Source organism: Aulostomus chinensis, chromosome 1 (assembly GCF_037954235.1).
Source record: "Aulostomus chinensis isolate RoL2024-O1b breed Wild chromosome 1, RoL_Achi_v1.0, whole genome shotgun sequence".
Classification (NCBI taxonomy): domain Eukaryota; kingdom Metazoa; phylum Chordata; class Actinopteri; order Syngnathiformes; family Aulostomidae; genus Aulostomus; species Aulostomus chinensis.
Window position 1 is genome coordinate 43,084,558 of NC_141320.1, and position 15,073 is coordinate 43,099,630.

Below are 15,073 nucleotides of genomic sequence, written 5' to 3' on the forward strand. Positions count from 1 at the left end.
TACAGAGGGGAGGGGCTTCAACAAACTCCTCATCATTTCCACCCCCAGGAGTGAAGCCTCCCGGGACCCAAGAGGCTCCAGCTGGCAGAGCTCTCACTCATTTCTCCACCACCTCGCTAACCTGAGCTGGAGCATCTGAGAACCAAACAGTGTCCCCCTTCATTCCAGAGCCCCCACCACTTTAACCACAGCCGGCCGGCCTCCTCCACACTGCTACTAAAATTGAAGACTGAAGCGTCTCATCAAGAGATCTGTGACAGGCGTCTGCTGTGGAGGGTCAATCTGTCCGTCCACATTCAGATCATCGATGCAGCGACTCTGCTAGGATCAAACTACTCAGGATGAAACAGACCAATGTTGACATCAAGTAGCAACTCAGCAGCTGATCAACAGAGTCCTCAGCACCAGTAGAGCCTGGTCCTGGTCCCTGGGGGGCTCCAACCACCAGCCTCTCTGTTAACAGCCGAGCGCCACAGAGACTCACATTCACACTCACATTCATACCTACAGTCAATTTAGAGTATCAATCAGCCTCGTCCCAAATTACATGTCTTTGGACGGTGGGAAGAAGCCGGAGTACCAGAGAGAACCCACACATGGACGGGGAGGCAAGGCAATTTTCTTTGTAGAGCCCGTTTTCACCAACAGTTTGTCTCAAAGGGCTTCACATGGCATCATAACAACATCCTCTGCCCTTAGACCCTCACATCGACTGAGGAAAAACTCCATAGAAAACCCTTTTAACAGGGAAAAATCTGAGAAACCTCAGGGTGAGCAACAGAGGAGGATCCCTCACCCAGGAGGACAGACGTGCAGTTGATGTTGTTACAGACAAGAAAACAGTTTACAATACAAAATGTGAGAAACATGGAAATGTTAATAACAGCTGAAGAAGGAAGCTTCTGGAAGGGGAGGCAGGGAGAGCAAGCCAGCTTGATGGGGGACTGGATGGTAGACTGGTTCATGGAAGGGGAGCGCAGGCCAGTATAACAGTAGGGAATAAGGGGGGGGGGGGGGGGCGATGCAGGCGGCGGTTGGGGCTCTGGTGGATCCGTGGAAACACAGAGAGACTGCGAAACACCAAGGCCAAACTACAAAGTGCAACAAGTAGTGGTCGTGACAGTTCCAAAAATGTGTGGGGAGGAGAGGAGGAGAGAGGGGGAGAGGAGAGGAGAGGAGAGGAGAGGAGGGAAGGGCTCCATGTAACCTGATGTGTCTCCCAGCAGTCTAAGCCTGTAGCAGCATAGAGGAGGGGAGAACATGCAGACTCTACACAGAAAGATTCTGCACCCGAGCCTGGACTCAAATCCAGAACCTTCTTGCTGTGAGGCCACAGTGCTGACCCCTAAACCATCATGCTGCCGTGGTCTCATATACTTTTCTAAATTGTGTTTCTTTCATGTCCTCCTGAGATCAAAGACAGAATTCTAGCTACTGTCAAAGCCCTGATGACATCATCAGGAATTCTGACTTTGATCTGGAGACTCTTGCTTTAATCTGAATTTGACCTGACTAATGTTTTAGTTTAGGTTGCATGATACCGACCACCTCATTTCTCCTGATGGACTGGTGACCTGTCCAGGGTGAACCCTGCCTCTTGAACAACGTCACCTGGGATCGCCCCCCCCCCCCCCCCCCATGACCCCATACCCCCTTCCCTCATGTGACTCTTTCATGCGGGCCTCTCAAAACAAAAACATGGCCACCGCTCCTGTCATTTTCGGAGGAAAGTGCCTTCTTCCAAGATAGTTTTGATTTAATAAAGCATTCTGATGACATTTCTAGAGAGAAATATGCATTTTGTTTTCAGAATCTTCGCTCAGTTCTTGTGTTTAATCTTTGGTTTGTTTGTTTGTTTGGTTTGTCTTCTGTGAGAAAATCCGGTAGTTGTCGCTCACTCCGAGGAAAAAAAACAAATATTTTTAATACTTCATCTTTTGATTAATAAGACAATCTACAAATTCATTTAATTTCTGGATGTTTATTCTACCTACAAAGTCCATTTGTCACCATTATAGATCGACCAATCAGCATTAAGAATATAAACAATGACTCAAACTAATGGCGGTCTGCTGACGTCACATCCGTCACAGAGGCTCACTCCTGCACTCAGAGGTGGCCTTTTAGTTCCATCACTTCACGCTATATTTACAGATTTATGATTGAGGGGAACAAACCACTCTGATGTCTGGGTTCATCAAGGATATCATTAAAGAAGTCCTAACTATCTGGCCAGTTAAATTGATCCTAACTGTTCTTCAGATGTTGTGCTGGTAATGTCATGTAGTTTCTTTTCCAATGTAACTTTGTCGTTCTGATGTGTGTATTTTTACTGCTCCAACAAAGCTGTTCCTCTTCTGGGGAAATCAATCATTCAGGCAATCAATAACTGAGTGTCTCTGATGCTGTACTGTAGTATTGCAGTACAACAACACTCTGATCCTTCCTTTTCAAATGTTTTTATTGTGTTTCTCTCATCAGGTGTTCACAATGATGACAATAAAAATCAATAATTGATATTCAGCTTTGTTTCAACAATAATAACTGATCAGAAATGAGGCCTGATGGCTGCAATAGCAGCTTTGTGCTGTTCAGTGACTCCTGCTATAAAAAGGAGTCAAGGCGGTCTTAAAGATGTGAAAATGTTCCAAAAATCCTTCTTCATGTTGGTCCTGAACAAGATTGGTGTCAGGCCTTTTTTCAAAGGAGCTCCAAAAGGCTCACTTAACCCTTTGAGGCCTGGCTGAGACACAAGGCCTGTTGACCTTTGACCCTGTTGCTCTTTTGCTCTCATTGGCCTCTCCAGTGGATACAGACCTGAAACTTTATGAAATCCTAATCTGGTGGAATAATTCTAGAACCCCCTCCCAAACAGGAAGTAGCTTCAGGAAGGAGGTGGGGCTTCAAAGTTTTAAATATTGGTTTCTGGCAGAGGTGTGAGCTCCTCCCAGAAAGCTCATCTCATTTGGAGCAACTTTGACCAGTTATGATGCTTCATTGAAAGACTTTACTGGACTTTGCCACGCCCTTTACAGACAGCAGAAAGGACTTAGGGGGGTCAAACCAGCACAGATGCGATCCTTCGAGAACAGAACAACACACTCAAATTTCAACTTCCTAGGTTCAAAGAGAAAAAACTATCCCCTTGTGAAACTGGGCAAAATCAGGGTCTGGGACTTCTGCACTCCGAGAGCCTTTTGGAGCAGAATTGAGGATCAAATCTGGGTTCTGGTGTTTCTACTTGGGCTACATCCACCAAACTTTACACACATAGTGTGATGCCCCAGAGTAGCATGTGCTGGGAATTTCAGCCATCTAGGTGCTAAGGGGCCCAAGCACGGTCCCGGGGCATCCACTAACCCTAAGGGGCTCCTCAAAGTCTGGCCCCTCTTCCCTGGTTTCATTTGAGCTGAAGCCACCAAAAGTCACACCAATGGTTGATGTCAGTGAGAGGACTGATTCTGACATTTTCAGCCATCCAGAAGTTACAGAGCTGAAACACAAGACCCCAAAGCCCCTTCCATGTTTGTTGCCAGAGATATCGTAGTCATGACTGTGCACCTCCTTTATGAAGAAAAACAAAACAACTACTGCTTTGGGGCTTGTGTTCAGCGTTATTATATTATATTATTATATTATATTATGTGTGTAAAGTTTGGTGGATGTAGCCGGATGGGCCGGTGTGAGCAGGCATTTCAAAATATATATTTCTGGTAAAAACGCAGAAACAGCAGTTAGTTTGTTTTTGTGTTAAAATGAGAAACAGACCCATCCAGTTGTAGTGCCACCACTCAGCGGCCGCCTTGCAGTCAGAAGCCATGAAGAATGTTGCCCAGTAAGAGGAAGGAGAAAGGAGGAGCCGAAAAAGAGAGACTCCGGAAAAGAAAAGCAGCCGAATTTCCAAAACTCGACGCGTTCTTCCAGGGCTGGACTGGGAAGAAGAGACGTCAGGTGTTGGAACGTGTAGTGGAAGAAGAAGGCCTCTGTGAGTAGTGAAAGGGTATCACTCTTTTAACATGGTTACTGTCTTCCATGTAGAATACTGCACTTTATTTTAATTTTTGAAACTTCAAAATGTGCGCATACATCCTCTGGTATGGCGTGTGCTTACACATATCGTGTAAATAACCATGGAGGGCTGCCAGGGATGAAAAATGCCAGGGCCATTTTTTGGTCCCAGTCCAGCCCTGCTTCTTAACCTGCTCACGGTGTCCTGTCAGCTGTCTTCCCTCAAGGAGGTGGCCAGTCTTGCTCTGGAGCAGTTTCAAAAATAGGCCTCAGCACACTGCCTCTGTGCCATGCCTCTCTCATGCTCCTCTACTCTTTGGTGCACATGCCTCCAGTCTGTCAGGCCTCTAATGAAGACACTTGGATCACTGGGCTTGCTAAAAGCAGGGCAAACAAAACAAAACAAAGCATGACGTTGACCACAATAAGTCAGCCATTTCCACGTCGTGCCGTCCGTTCTAACGAAGAGCCTCTGGACGACAGGGTTTATGGAATCTTGTTGAGGATGAAACTTTAAAAAATCAGTCCTCTGTGTGGAAGAAGGGCGACTAAAATAGTCTCCAACTGTCTGATCTGACTCCTCCACTTCCATTGCAACAGCATGGCTTGACTAAGAGAAAGAGAGAGAGCTGAGAGATTTCATTGGACGAGCCCAATGTCCTTCAAGAAAATCAACCAATGGGCCGCGTTTCGCGTCTCCGATACCGTTACGGTCGATTAAAAACTATACACTTTTGAAAAAAAAATTATGACAGTTATGGGCCGGCCCAAAGATGTGCATCGGCCAGATGGCCAGTCCAGCCCTGGGTTCACCCTTGATGGGTCACCAGTCCATCCCAGGACCAACACACACAGACAGACAACCATTCACACTCACAGTCATTTAGAGTGTTCAGGTAACCACTACCCTCTTGATGTCTTTGGACTGTGGGAGGAAGCTGGAGTACCAGAGAGAACCACCACAGAGACAGGGAGAACCTGCAGGAGGGGTGGAGGTCGATGAGTCCTGGAGACGTTCAATAATGTCCACAACTTTGGCACCAGGAAGACAGCAGGTGATGGCACCTGGGAGTTCAACAGACCTGATGATTGAACCACCAATCACAAGGATTTCAGCCTCCATTGTAAACAGAGAGTTTAGATGAGAGAGAACCTGCTGTCAGCCTCACCAGTCAGGGCAGTGGCAGAGGCAGCAGAGTTGAATGAAGCAGGACCACCTGGCAGGTCTCAGCTGGAGGTGATGACATCACTGGCCTCAGTCCTCACCAGTGCTCTGCCTAGCAACAGGGACGATGGAGAGAAACCAGTAGAAGCACTCTGAGAGTTGGAGACAGCAGGAGAGAGAGACCACGACAGAGTCACCCATGGGAAACTGTTGGATCCACTCAGGACAGGCTGGACAGACACAGATCAAAGACAGAATTGATGATGTCATCAGGAGGCTTTGATAGTGTCTTTATTTGTACCTAGAATTCTGTCTTTGATCTCAGGAGGACATGAAAGAAACACAATTGAGGAAAGTAGAGGAGAACATTCAGCTTCATTAGAAACACTTGAACTGTTGAACAGTAGAATTTGTGTGAAACAGTTTACAACACTGAGTGACAGGATTGAAGAGGGAAGAGTTTTCTACTTTAAATTTAATTCTAACTTTAAACTGTGGATGAACGTTTTTAGTCGTTCATATTCTAACATACAGAGGAAGTCATGACATTCCCTTTTTTTTAACCTGTCCTGTTCAGGAAATGGAAATGGAAATTTAGCTGCTATGTTGAATCAGAAAAACCTTCTGAAGTCTACTTTTGCTTCAGTCAGAAAGTGGACTGTTGTTAACTCTCACAATGGTTGGTGATTGTGGAGGAAGACAAAATCCTTATGAACCTCTTTTTAACAGACACACATTTCTAAAGATGCAGGTTCATTTTATTTTTCTTCTTTTAGCAGAGGATGGTTTCGATCCATCGACCTCTGGGTTCTGGTCCAGCACGCTTCCTCTGTGCCACTCTGCTCTACCATTGATGGTGCCAGGAGGCCTAAAAACACACAAACACCAATTCAATCCAGGACCTTGGAGCCTAAACTGAAACTCCATCACACCGTGGCTCTGCTGGGGCTCCCACAGGTGAGTGAGGCTGAGCTCCAGTCTGCTCTGAGGAGGCAGCAGACATCTGCACCACTCAGAGGTTTGGTTGGTGGCTTTGACAAAATCCCAACAAACTAAAATCCTGTTGAAGCAGGAAGTTCTAGTTGAACTCTCATCCACGTCACATGACCAAGAAAACCTCCTCTTTCATTCAGACCAGAACAGACAAACCTAGAAACATTGTTTCAGCTTCTGATCAAACAATAACATGTTCTTGATTGTTTGTCATGTTCTATTAATCAGACTGATGATCTCTGGATGTTCTAGGAGGTGTGTCTGTTTCTGATGAAGCCTGTTTGGTCTGGGGGGGTTAAGATGGTGGGGCTGTTTCAGTTCTAGTGCTGAAGGCTTTCACCATGACAGTCAGACTCTCCTCTGTCCTTCATGGTCCCTCAAATGTATAGTGTGGACCTCACACACTGAATTTAGCCTGAAAACTCTTCATGAAAAGCAGGAGACTCAGAGTCTCTGTGGCGCTCGGCTGTTAACAGAGAGGCTGGTGGTTGGAGCCCCCCAGGGACCAGGACCAGGCTCTACTGGTGCTTAGGAGTCGCTGCGTTAATGATCTGAATGTGGACGGACAGATTGACCCTCCACAGTAGACACCTGTGACAGATCTCTTGATGAGAAGTGTTAAATTTAGTCGTCGTGTGTCATGCAGTGTTGAGGAGGCCTGCTGGCTGTGGGTAAAGTGGGGGCTCAGAGTTTGTGGAGTCGGCTCTGGAGTGAAGGGGGTCACTGTTTGGTTCTCAGATGCTCCAGCTCAGGTTAGCGAGGTGGTGGAGAAACCAGTGAGAGCTCTGCCAGCTGGAGCCTCTTGGGTCCTGGGAGGCTTCACTCCTGGAGGTGGAAATGATGAGGAGTTTTAAAATCTGCTCCTCTTTCACGCTGACTTGTTCTCTTGGGTTCCCTCTTTTATTCTCCTGGAGATCAAGAGGATCCTGCCATGTTTGTCCAGGAGACCCACAGCACAACAGTCAGTGAAAGGGGATGCAGGCAGGCTTTTAATGGAGGTCATTTGAAGTCCCAAGTCCAGTTGGAGCAGAAGGTGGAGTTTGATTCTCCAGGAGTTTTTGTTGTTGTTTTTTTTTACAAGTTTCTTTTGGTTTGGAGGAAATCATTCCAGGTGTTTGAAAGAAGGTGAGAGCAACTTTGGAAAATGTTCAACTGGTGTTTTTAAATGTCTTTGCACCAACAAATGGTGGACAGGACAGCTTTTGAGACATTTTAATGCCACCGTTCAACAGTGAATCTGCTGGTTTCCTGTTTTTAGGAGCTGATGGGAGCTGCACAGAGAAGCTCTTTGAGACAGGAACCATTCAGAGCTCCACCCTGCTTCTTCCAGCAGGATCCACAGATCCACCAACACACCAGCTGTTTGATGTGTGGAGGCTTTTGACCAGGATTCCTAGACAGCACAGCTGGACTCACTCAGCAGCTAACTTGTTAGCACCGACTAGACAGGAGCGCTTCTATGGTTTTACTCAGTGGTTCAATTTTTTAAAAGATGTCCCATTCAGCCTGTGGGTTTGAGTGATCACTCTTCAGTCTCCTGTTCTGTTTTATTAAAATATTCATTTAAAAGCTCCTGAGAGAGAGAGAGAGAGAGAGAGAGAGGGAGAGAGAGAGATAGAGGGAGGGAGAGAGAGAGAGAGAGGATCAAACTGATCTCAAAATTTACTTCAAAATTCTCAGATTATAATAATTTTTACTCCTTGATAGATTCATCACTACAGTGTCATAGAGGGTCCATTACTATTGCAGTATATTAAAGAATATAAGAACGAGGTTACCATCCATGGAAATATAGTATTTCATGTATTGCAGTATATTTTCAAAGATATAACACTTTAATTTTTTTTAATAAGAGAGGCTTTAATGTCTGTCTTTGATGTCTAAACTCTAACTCTGATGTCATTGGTGGTGACTGAATTCTACCCCCTGACAGACTGGGAAGGCTCCTATTGGTGATGTCATCATGAATACATGAAGGTCTTGTTTCAATGGTATAACATTAAAGCTCATCTTAGTAAAACAATCAAGTTACCTGAACTAAATTCTTGAAAAAATGACTGTCACTGACTTAAATAAATCAAATCTACTTCAAAGTTCCTTCTGTTGTCATAAGTCAGCCATTTTAAGTGTACTTGTAGTTCCAGAACATTCCAAGAGGAGATGATATGAATCATTTTGTTAGATGAACTCTGTTCTTCTGCTTTGATGTTGGTGGACCGAGGGGAGTTTGCCTGAACCTGCTTGGACCTGCTGGCTCCTGCTCAGTCCCTCACTCAGCCTCACTCAGCCTCAGCAGCACGGCTCCACTGAGGACTGATTCAGGTTCCTAGCAACCAAATAGGAGGAGAGCTGAACCTTCTTGCTGGGAGGCCACAGTGCTGACCAGTGGTGACACCATTGTGTCCCCTGAAAATGCCACCATGTTGTTGGGATTTTCTGTAAAAGCAAGCACACATGAACACAGCAGCTTCTTCACAGGGTTGGTGGCGCAATGGATAACGCGTCTGACTACGGATCAGAAGATTCTAGGTTCAACTCCTGGCCAGCTCGCTTTGAGCTTTATACTGAGAAGATGAAGTGAGAACCAGTGATCAAAGTCACTGAAGTCCTCCCAGGTTTCCTCCTTGTCTGCTGGAAACATGAGCACATGAATGATCCTGCTGCCTCTCATGTTCAGCTGCACTTGACAGTGACAGCAGGAGAACAAAAATCCCAGTGTGTCATCAACATTTCCTGTCAAATCAATGTTAGAAGCTGTTGAATTTCTGGATCAGAACAAGGAGAAAGGATCCCCAATGAAAGAGTGATGGTTCTTGATTCTGATTTTGTTCTTCACTCCTACACCAGAGAGTGAAAGTGTGGGCTGGCTGGGAGCAACTGCCTGCTTCAGAGTGGGAGGAGCCTCAGGACTTTCCAGTGACAGCTGCAAACTTCCACCAGCGCCCAGTGCCAGCAGGTCTTTATGATGGAGCTGAGAAGAACACAACAACACCAGAGCACTGGAGAGGAGCACAACACTTCTTTGCTTCCTGGCCACTCTCATGTCTGTCTGTCCATCTGGAGTTGGGGGGAGGAGCTTCACATGTTTTTCTTTTTTTAAAAAAGGGAATGTCATGACTTCCTCTGTATGTTAGAATATGAACTACTAAAAATGTTCATCCACAGTTTAAAGTTAGAATTAAATTTAAAGTAGAAAAACCTTCCCTCTTCAATCCTGTCACTCAGTGTTGTAAACTGTTTCAAACAAATTCTACTGTTGAACAGTTCAAGTGTTTCTAATGAAGCTGAATGTTCTCCTCTACTTTCCTCAATTGGGTTTCTTTCATGTCCTCCTGAGATCAAAGACAGAATTCTAGCTACTGTCAAAGCCCTGATGACATCATCAGGAATTCTGACCTGTCCAGGGTGAACCCTGCCTCTTGCCCAATGTCACCTGGGATCGCCCCCCCCCCCCATGACCCTTAAAGGATAGAACAGAAAGTGGATGGAGGGATGGACTCAACACTGAAATCAGCTGATCTGATCCACATTCTAATGTTTCCTGTCCCTCTTTAGGAGTCAATGAGAATAGTAGTGTATATAATAATGTATATCCAACCTTGTAGTATCTTTCCAAAGCTTTTAGTATTTCTTCTTGTTTCTACTTGTAGTTTTAGTGTCTGGATCTTTTCTTTTGATGTCCTGCTGTCTGCTCTTTGCTTTTGGAGCTTCCTTCAACAACTACCAGGCCTCCTGGGTACTGTAGGAAACATGGTCAAGTTCTTCTGACTTCTCCAGGAACGTCCTGCTCACATTGGTCTGTCTTCATTTTGACTCCTCCCACTGCCACAATGACCAGCCTTTATACTCTTGGTGACTGGGGCCCTGGTTGCTGCAGGCCTCAACACCAGCCTGTGGTTGAGAGCAGGGCAGAACAGAACTGACAGTATCTCCCATGCAGGACCTGGGTCAGATCCTGGTGCCAGCTGGGGCACCGCTTTAACCTGGACCCCCTAGAAGATCTTCTCCAGGAACTGGCCTTTTTCAATCGAAACAGCATGAAACTTCAAGTAAAGAATTAAAATTATTTAATTCACAATGAGGCCTCTGTCAAAAAACAAAGGAACAACTGACTACCTCACTATTGACTTCATCCTGATCACCAGGAGGTAACCTGGTAGTCAGAGCAGTGGTGCTCAGGTCTGTGGACTCAGAGGAGGGTTCTTCTTTTGGTCACAGGTTTGAAGACCTCAGTGGAAGAGAGAGGAGAGGCAGTAAGAGACCTGCCACACTTCTCCAGTGACATGATGGCAGTGGTGGGATTTGAACCCACACCTCCTCAGAGACTGGAGCTTAAATCCAGCACCTTAGACCGCTCGGCCACACTACCTCACTGAGCTAGTCAGTGAGTTGTTCTGCTAAAGGCATGTTGAAGAGGAAGTAACAACGATATCAAACTTATTCTGAAGGGGGACCCCTTTCCTCCACGGTCACAGGAAGTGACAACAGCGCTGCTAGAAGCAGGAAAGAAATGGTAAAAGGACTCAGTTTGTACAGAGCCTTTCTACCTCAGCAGCACTCAAGGAGCTGAACAATGTCCTCTCATTCACACACACTCACACACTGATGCTGAAGGCTGCCATGCAAGGAGCCAACCTACTCATCAGAAGTATTTAGGGGTTCAGTATCTTACTCAAGGACACTTTGACATGGTCACTGGAGAAAGTGAGGATCAAACCAGCCACCCTTTGGTTGCCAGACGGCCACGCTACTCCTGAGTCATGTGACCTGGATAAGATGGTGAACTACAGCTGATCACCATGCTAGCAAACCCCTTTTGTTTGGTTTGGTTGTTGTTTAGTGACTGTGGATGAATACACAGGAGAAGTTGAGCATAAATTTGTGTTCCCTGTTCACTTGAATGTATGCAGGAGTGTGAGGTGGAAATAATACTTGGAGGAGAATGAGAGTTCAGTCTCAGCGCTATGACCTGTGCTGACACTAAAACATGTCAGCCCACAGAACAAAGATGGCAGTCCTCTGGGAAAGCAGGTACACCACACATACATGAAGAAACCCTACAGGAAACAAATATGTTGCCAGAGACTTTTACTCTGTTTTTGTTGTTTACCCAAGAACAGGATTGGAAGGAGACTGATGGTCGCTGTTTGGGTTTTTGGAAAACAAGGAGGCTGTGGGTTCAAGCTGGATTCTCAGAGACTATTTCCCCAACCTCTACATTGGCATCTACACTGTCATCCAGTCATGTGACTGAAGTCATCCAGTCACGTGACTGAAGTCATCCATTCACGTGACTGAAGTCATCCATTCATGTCAGTGATGTCACTTGGCAGGACTCTCATTGCCGTCTCATTCCAGAAAAGAATCCAGACTCCACCTGTGGCTCCATGATAACTGATGGACCTCTGGTTGGAGGCTGGACGATGATGTTTGGACTGGAAGGAAAACTCCTTGTCCAAATTCCATTGTGTTCAAATTTAAAGTCCCACAATCAGAAGTAGCTGAATCCTACAGGTGGAGGTTTGGAACTACAAGATGGTGATGTTTTCTTGACTTGATGCTCTGACTGTCAGGGTGGATGACAGCTTCTTCTGCTGCTGCATCTGAGTGGCTAGGATTGGAGGTTTTACCTCCCCAGGTTGTTTGGTTCCAGGGGACATTTTAAAATTCCAGTCCCCAACCTTGGCTGTTCTGAAACTCTTCTCCTGAATCACTCCTGAGCTGCAGCAAGAACAAATACCAGTGCCAACCAGATCAACTTAATGGCTGCTAACAGCCTCAGACACTTGATTTCCATCAATCTGGAGCCAAGAAGGCCCTCACCTGTGGTTCTCCTCCAGGAGGGTCCAGGTTCTGCCATTGGGGCTCCTGGTGCCACTGCCAGAGAGCCTCAGCTGCACACTGCAACATTTCAACAGGAGATTGACATTCCTTCAAATGTCCTGACATCTGATTCCAATGGTTCTGTTCCATATTTATATTTTAAAATGAATCACACAATGAAAGCTGCCTCAGCTGGTTTAAGAGAGAGAACAAGCTAAGAGATCTGAAACCAGTAAAATATGCTTTTCTGTGTGCAAACTAGTGAGGGGCATGGAAGGATATTTTACCACCAATACAGAACCCAGACTTTAGTCATGTGATGAGATGGTGACTCTGATTATGAAGTTAATGGACAAAATGTGACTTGAAAGAAAACACATTTCTTCAGCAGACTTCGATCCAACATTGAAGTTAGAGTTTGGTGGCTGCTCCATGTTGGAGGAAACCAGGAGATGTTGGGACGTCACAGGGAAGCTCCTTTGCCTCCTCTGCTGCCAGTTCAACCACTCACTCCCATCAGTGGAGAGCAGCTTCAACTGGGTTTGGAATTTTCCACTGTGGATGCAGAGAAATGTGGAGAAAATGTCCTTTGTCAGAAGTGGGATTCGAACCCACGCCTCCAGGAGAGACTGCGACCTGAACGCAGTGCCTTAGACCGCTCGGCCATCCTGACAGACACTGACAGTTGCAGACTGAATTAATTCACTGACAAAGTAGAATTTTTTCCACAGGAGCTACTGGCTCCTTAGTTGTTGCATTTATTGTTAACATTAAACACACAGTCTGAGTTCATGGCAGTAAGAAATGATTTTCATTTTTCTAAAGGACAAGAAATGAACCAGAACATTAGAACCACATTTTATCTCTTGATCAGTTTGTTACATGGGACACATTCCAGACAGGAAGGTCCTTCTGAGACTTGAACTGGGATCACTGGACCCAGAGTTCAGAGTGCTCACCCTTCCACCATGGAACCAAACACAAGGAGGAAGTTCCTCTAAATACCACTTGACATCACCTGCAATCAACCTGTTGATATTTGGAGGTTCATCTTGCTCTTGTTCCAGACTACATGGACAAAAGGAACAAGAACCACAAGGAAATCATGGAACTCCAGATTTATTCAGGACTTTCTAACTCCATCGTATGACCTGGGAGCAAAGACTGGCCAGGCCTTCCTTAATTTATCAGTTAATTACTGCTTCAACAAACATGCCACTTAATTAAGTTACCAGAATTTCTCTCATTGAAAAACCCACCAGCCTGATTTCTAACCCTAACCCCATGACATGAAAAATTCTCCAAGAACCCACAGTTGGGTGGAAAGATACCAGGTTAACCAGGAGGAGTCCTGTTCCTGAACCATGGATGGAACAAAGTCCACTGGAAAACTCAGCAGTTCCTGAGTGCCAGATCCATCCAGGAGCTTGGGTCTCCCCTTGACTGTGGTGATCCATGAGATCAAGGAGGACAGAGGAAAGAAGGATCCTGTTTGAGATCTCCTCCCTTCTTCCTCCACTTCACTACTACTTGGATGTCAGGAATATGAAGTACTTAACTCAAATGACTTATTAGGAGTTTCCTGTTTGACAAGAAGGAAGTCAGAGGTTCATCCCTCACTTGTTGGTGGTGCCCTCAACCTGCTGAGAGCATCACTTAGTTCTCTACAGAGAAACATGGCAGCTCTGCTGAAGGCTGCAGGAAACCTGCTGGAACTGAGACTTGGACTCAGGTCACTGGATTCAAAGTCCAGGGTGCCAACAGGTCCACCAGGGCATCTGTGCTTTACTTACCGTGTAAAAAGGACCACAGTGGTCGTCTGGTTTTAATTTCACAAACAAATACGGTTTGAAAACTTTGAGACAGTGACACAGGGCTCTTATTTGAAGGGCCATGGGATGGGAAATATCCCAGACCTCTGAGATCAGAGCGCTCACTTTGATCTCAGGGTCCTGACTTTGGGGGTTCTTCCTTTGGTCTTCAAATACTTGTGGTTTTTATTGGTAGAACTTTCAACTTGCATGCAAAAAGAGAATCACAGTCAATGTAAAACCAGCAGACAGTGTTTATTTCTAATAAATCAGACAATCGCACAAATGAGAATGAAAGGAAAAAACAATAAAATGTTTAAAAATCCTTCTCCACTCTAAAGCTTTTTAAAGTTCATTTGAAGGTTCAAAGGTGGTGGTGAGGAGGTCACCCTGATCCTCCCTGTCGTCACTGCCAGGATTCTTTCTTCTGGTGCTGTGGTTCTTCTGATGAAGGGGGCGTGATGTTTGCTGTCTCAGGCTCCACCAAATGTCCTCTTTAGGACGCCACAATGTGGCCTCTTCACTGCTCCATCTTCCCTGCATCGGAGACACCAGGGTTCCTCCTGGTGCCGACCCCATCGTCCTTCTACCCAATGGTGCGGCCATGGATCCTCAGAGGACGCTGGGATCCTTCTTCTCATCAGAGCCACTTTTTTTCCTGGAGGGAACAACAGGAGCTTTGTTGTAATGTTTTGCTCGGTGTTTCCTGCTCAGAGCGTCAGGATCTGTGACGCCATCTTGTGGTAGGGGGTCACCATCTTGTTGTGTGGTAGTGGATTCATTGATCTGCTGTTTCAACACATTCAAGTTCATTATCCTACAAGTCAAAGTACATTTGGTGTGGAGTTTTAGTTTCTGGCCTCAATCATAACGTGTGCCTTTCTTCTTCATGAACATTTCTCAGCTTTGTAAGTTTATTCTAGTTTTTCTTCCTCTCTTTTCTATTCCATTGTTGTTGAAGATTCTACTGCAGGTTGGAGTTCCCTGTTGACTGAAGCAGAAACAGGAACAACAAGCTGGAGGCTGTCAGAGCTCCAAGTTGGGCCGCTGATATTAAAGTAGGAGATGAACACATCCAGGTTAGCATCCCTCTCAGAAGCTGCTACTTCAGCTCTTCAGAATACAGCAGCCTAGCATAGCTTCATCTGGCCAGTTAGTGGCCCACTTTGATGTCTGGGATATCAGGTTCAAGGTTCTTCACAGCTCTGAATGAAGGCTTTCTAAAGTGTTAACCAGTACTCCAGTTGTAAAAAACAATCAGGGGGGATGGTAG

At 45.7% G+C, this 15,073-nt stretch overlaps 3 non-coding genes across 3 annotated transcripts; 1 reads left to right on the top strand and 2 right to left on the bottom strand.

Moving 5' to 3' along the window:
• Positions 1 to 8,643: 8,643 nt before the first annotated feature.
• trnar-acg (transfer RNA arginine (anticodon ACG)) lies at positions 8,644 to 8,716 on the top strand. Its single transcript has one exon. It is a non-coding gene; the product is annotated as a tRNA-Arg (tRNA).
• A 1,737-nt stretch (positions 8,717 to 10,453) lies between these two features.
• trnal-uaa (transfer RNA leucine (anticodon UAA)) lies at positions 10,454 to 10,535 on the bottom strand. The gene has a single exon. It is a non-coding gene; the product is annotated as a tRNA-Leu (tRNA).
• A 2,044-nt stretch (positions 10,536 to 12,579) lies between these two features.
• On the bottom strand, positions 12,580 to 12,662 carry trnal-cag (transfer RNA leucine (anticodon CAG)). The gene has a single exon. It is a non-coding gene; the product is annotated as a tRNA-Leu (tRNA).
• Positions 12,663 to 15,073: the final 2,411 nt, after the last annotated feature.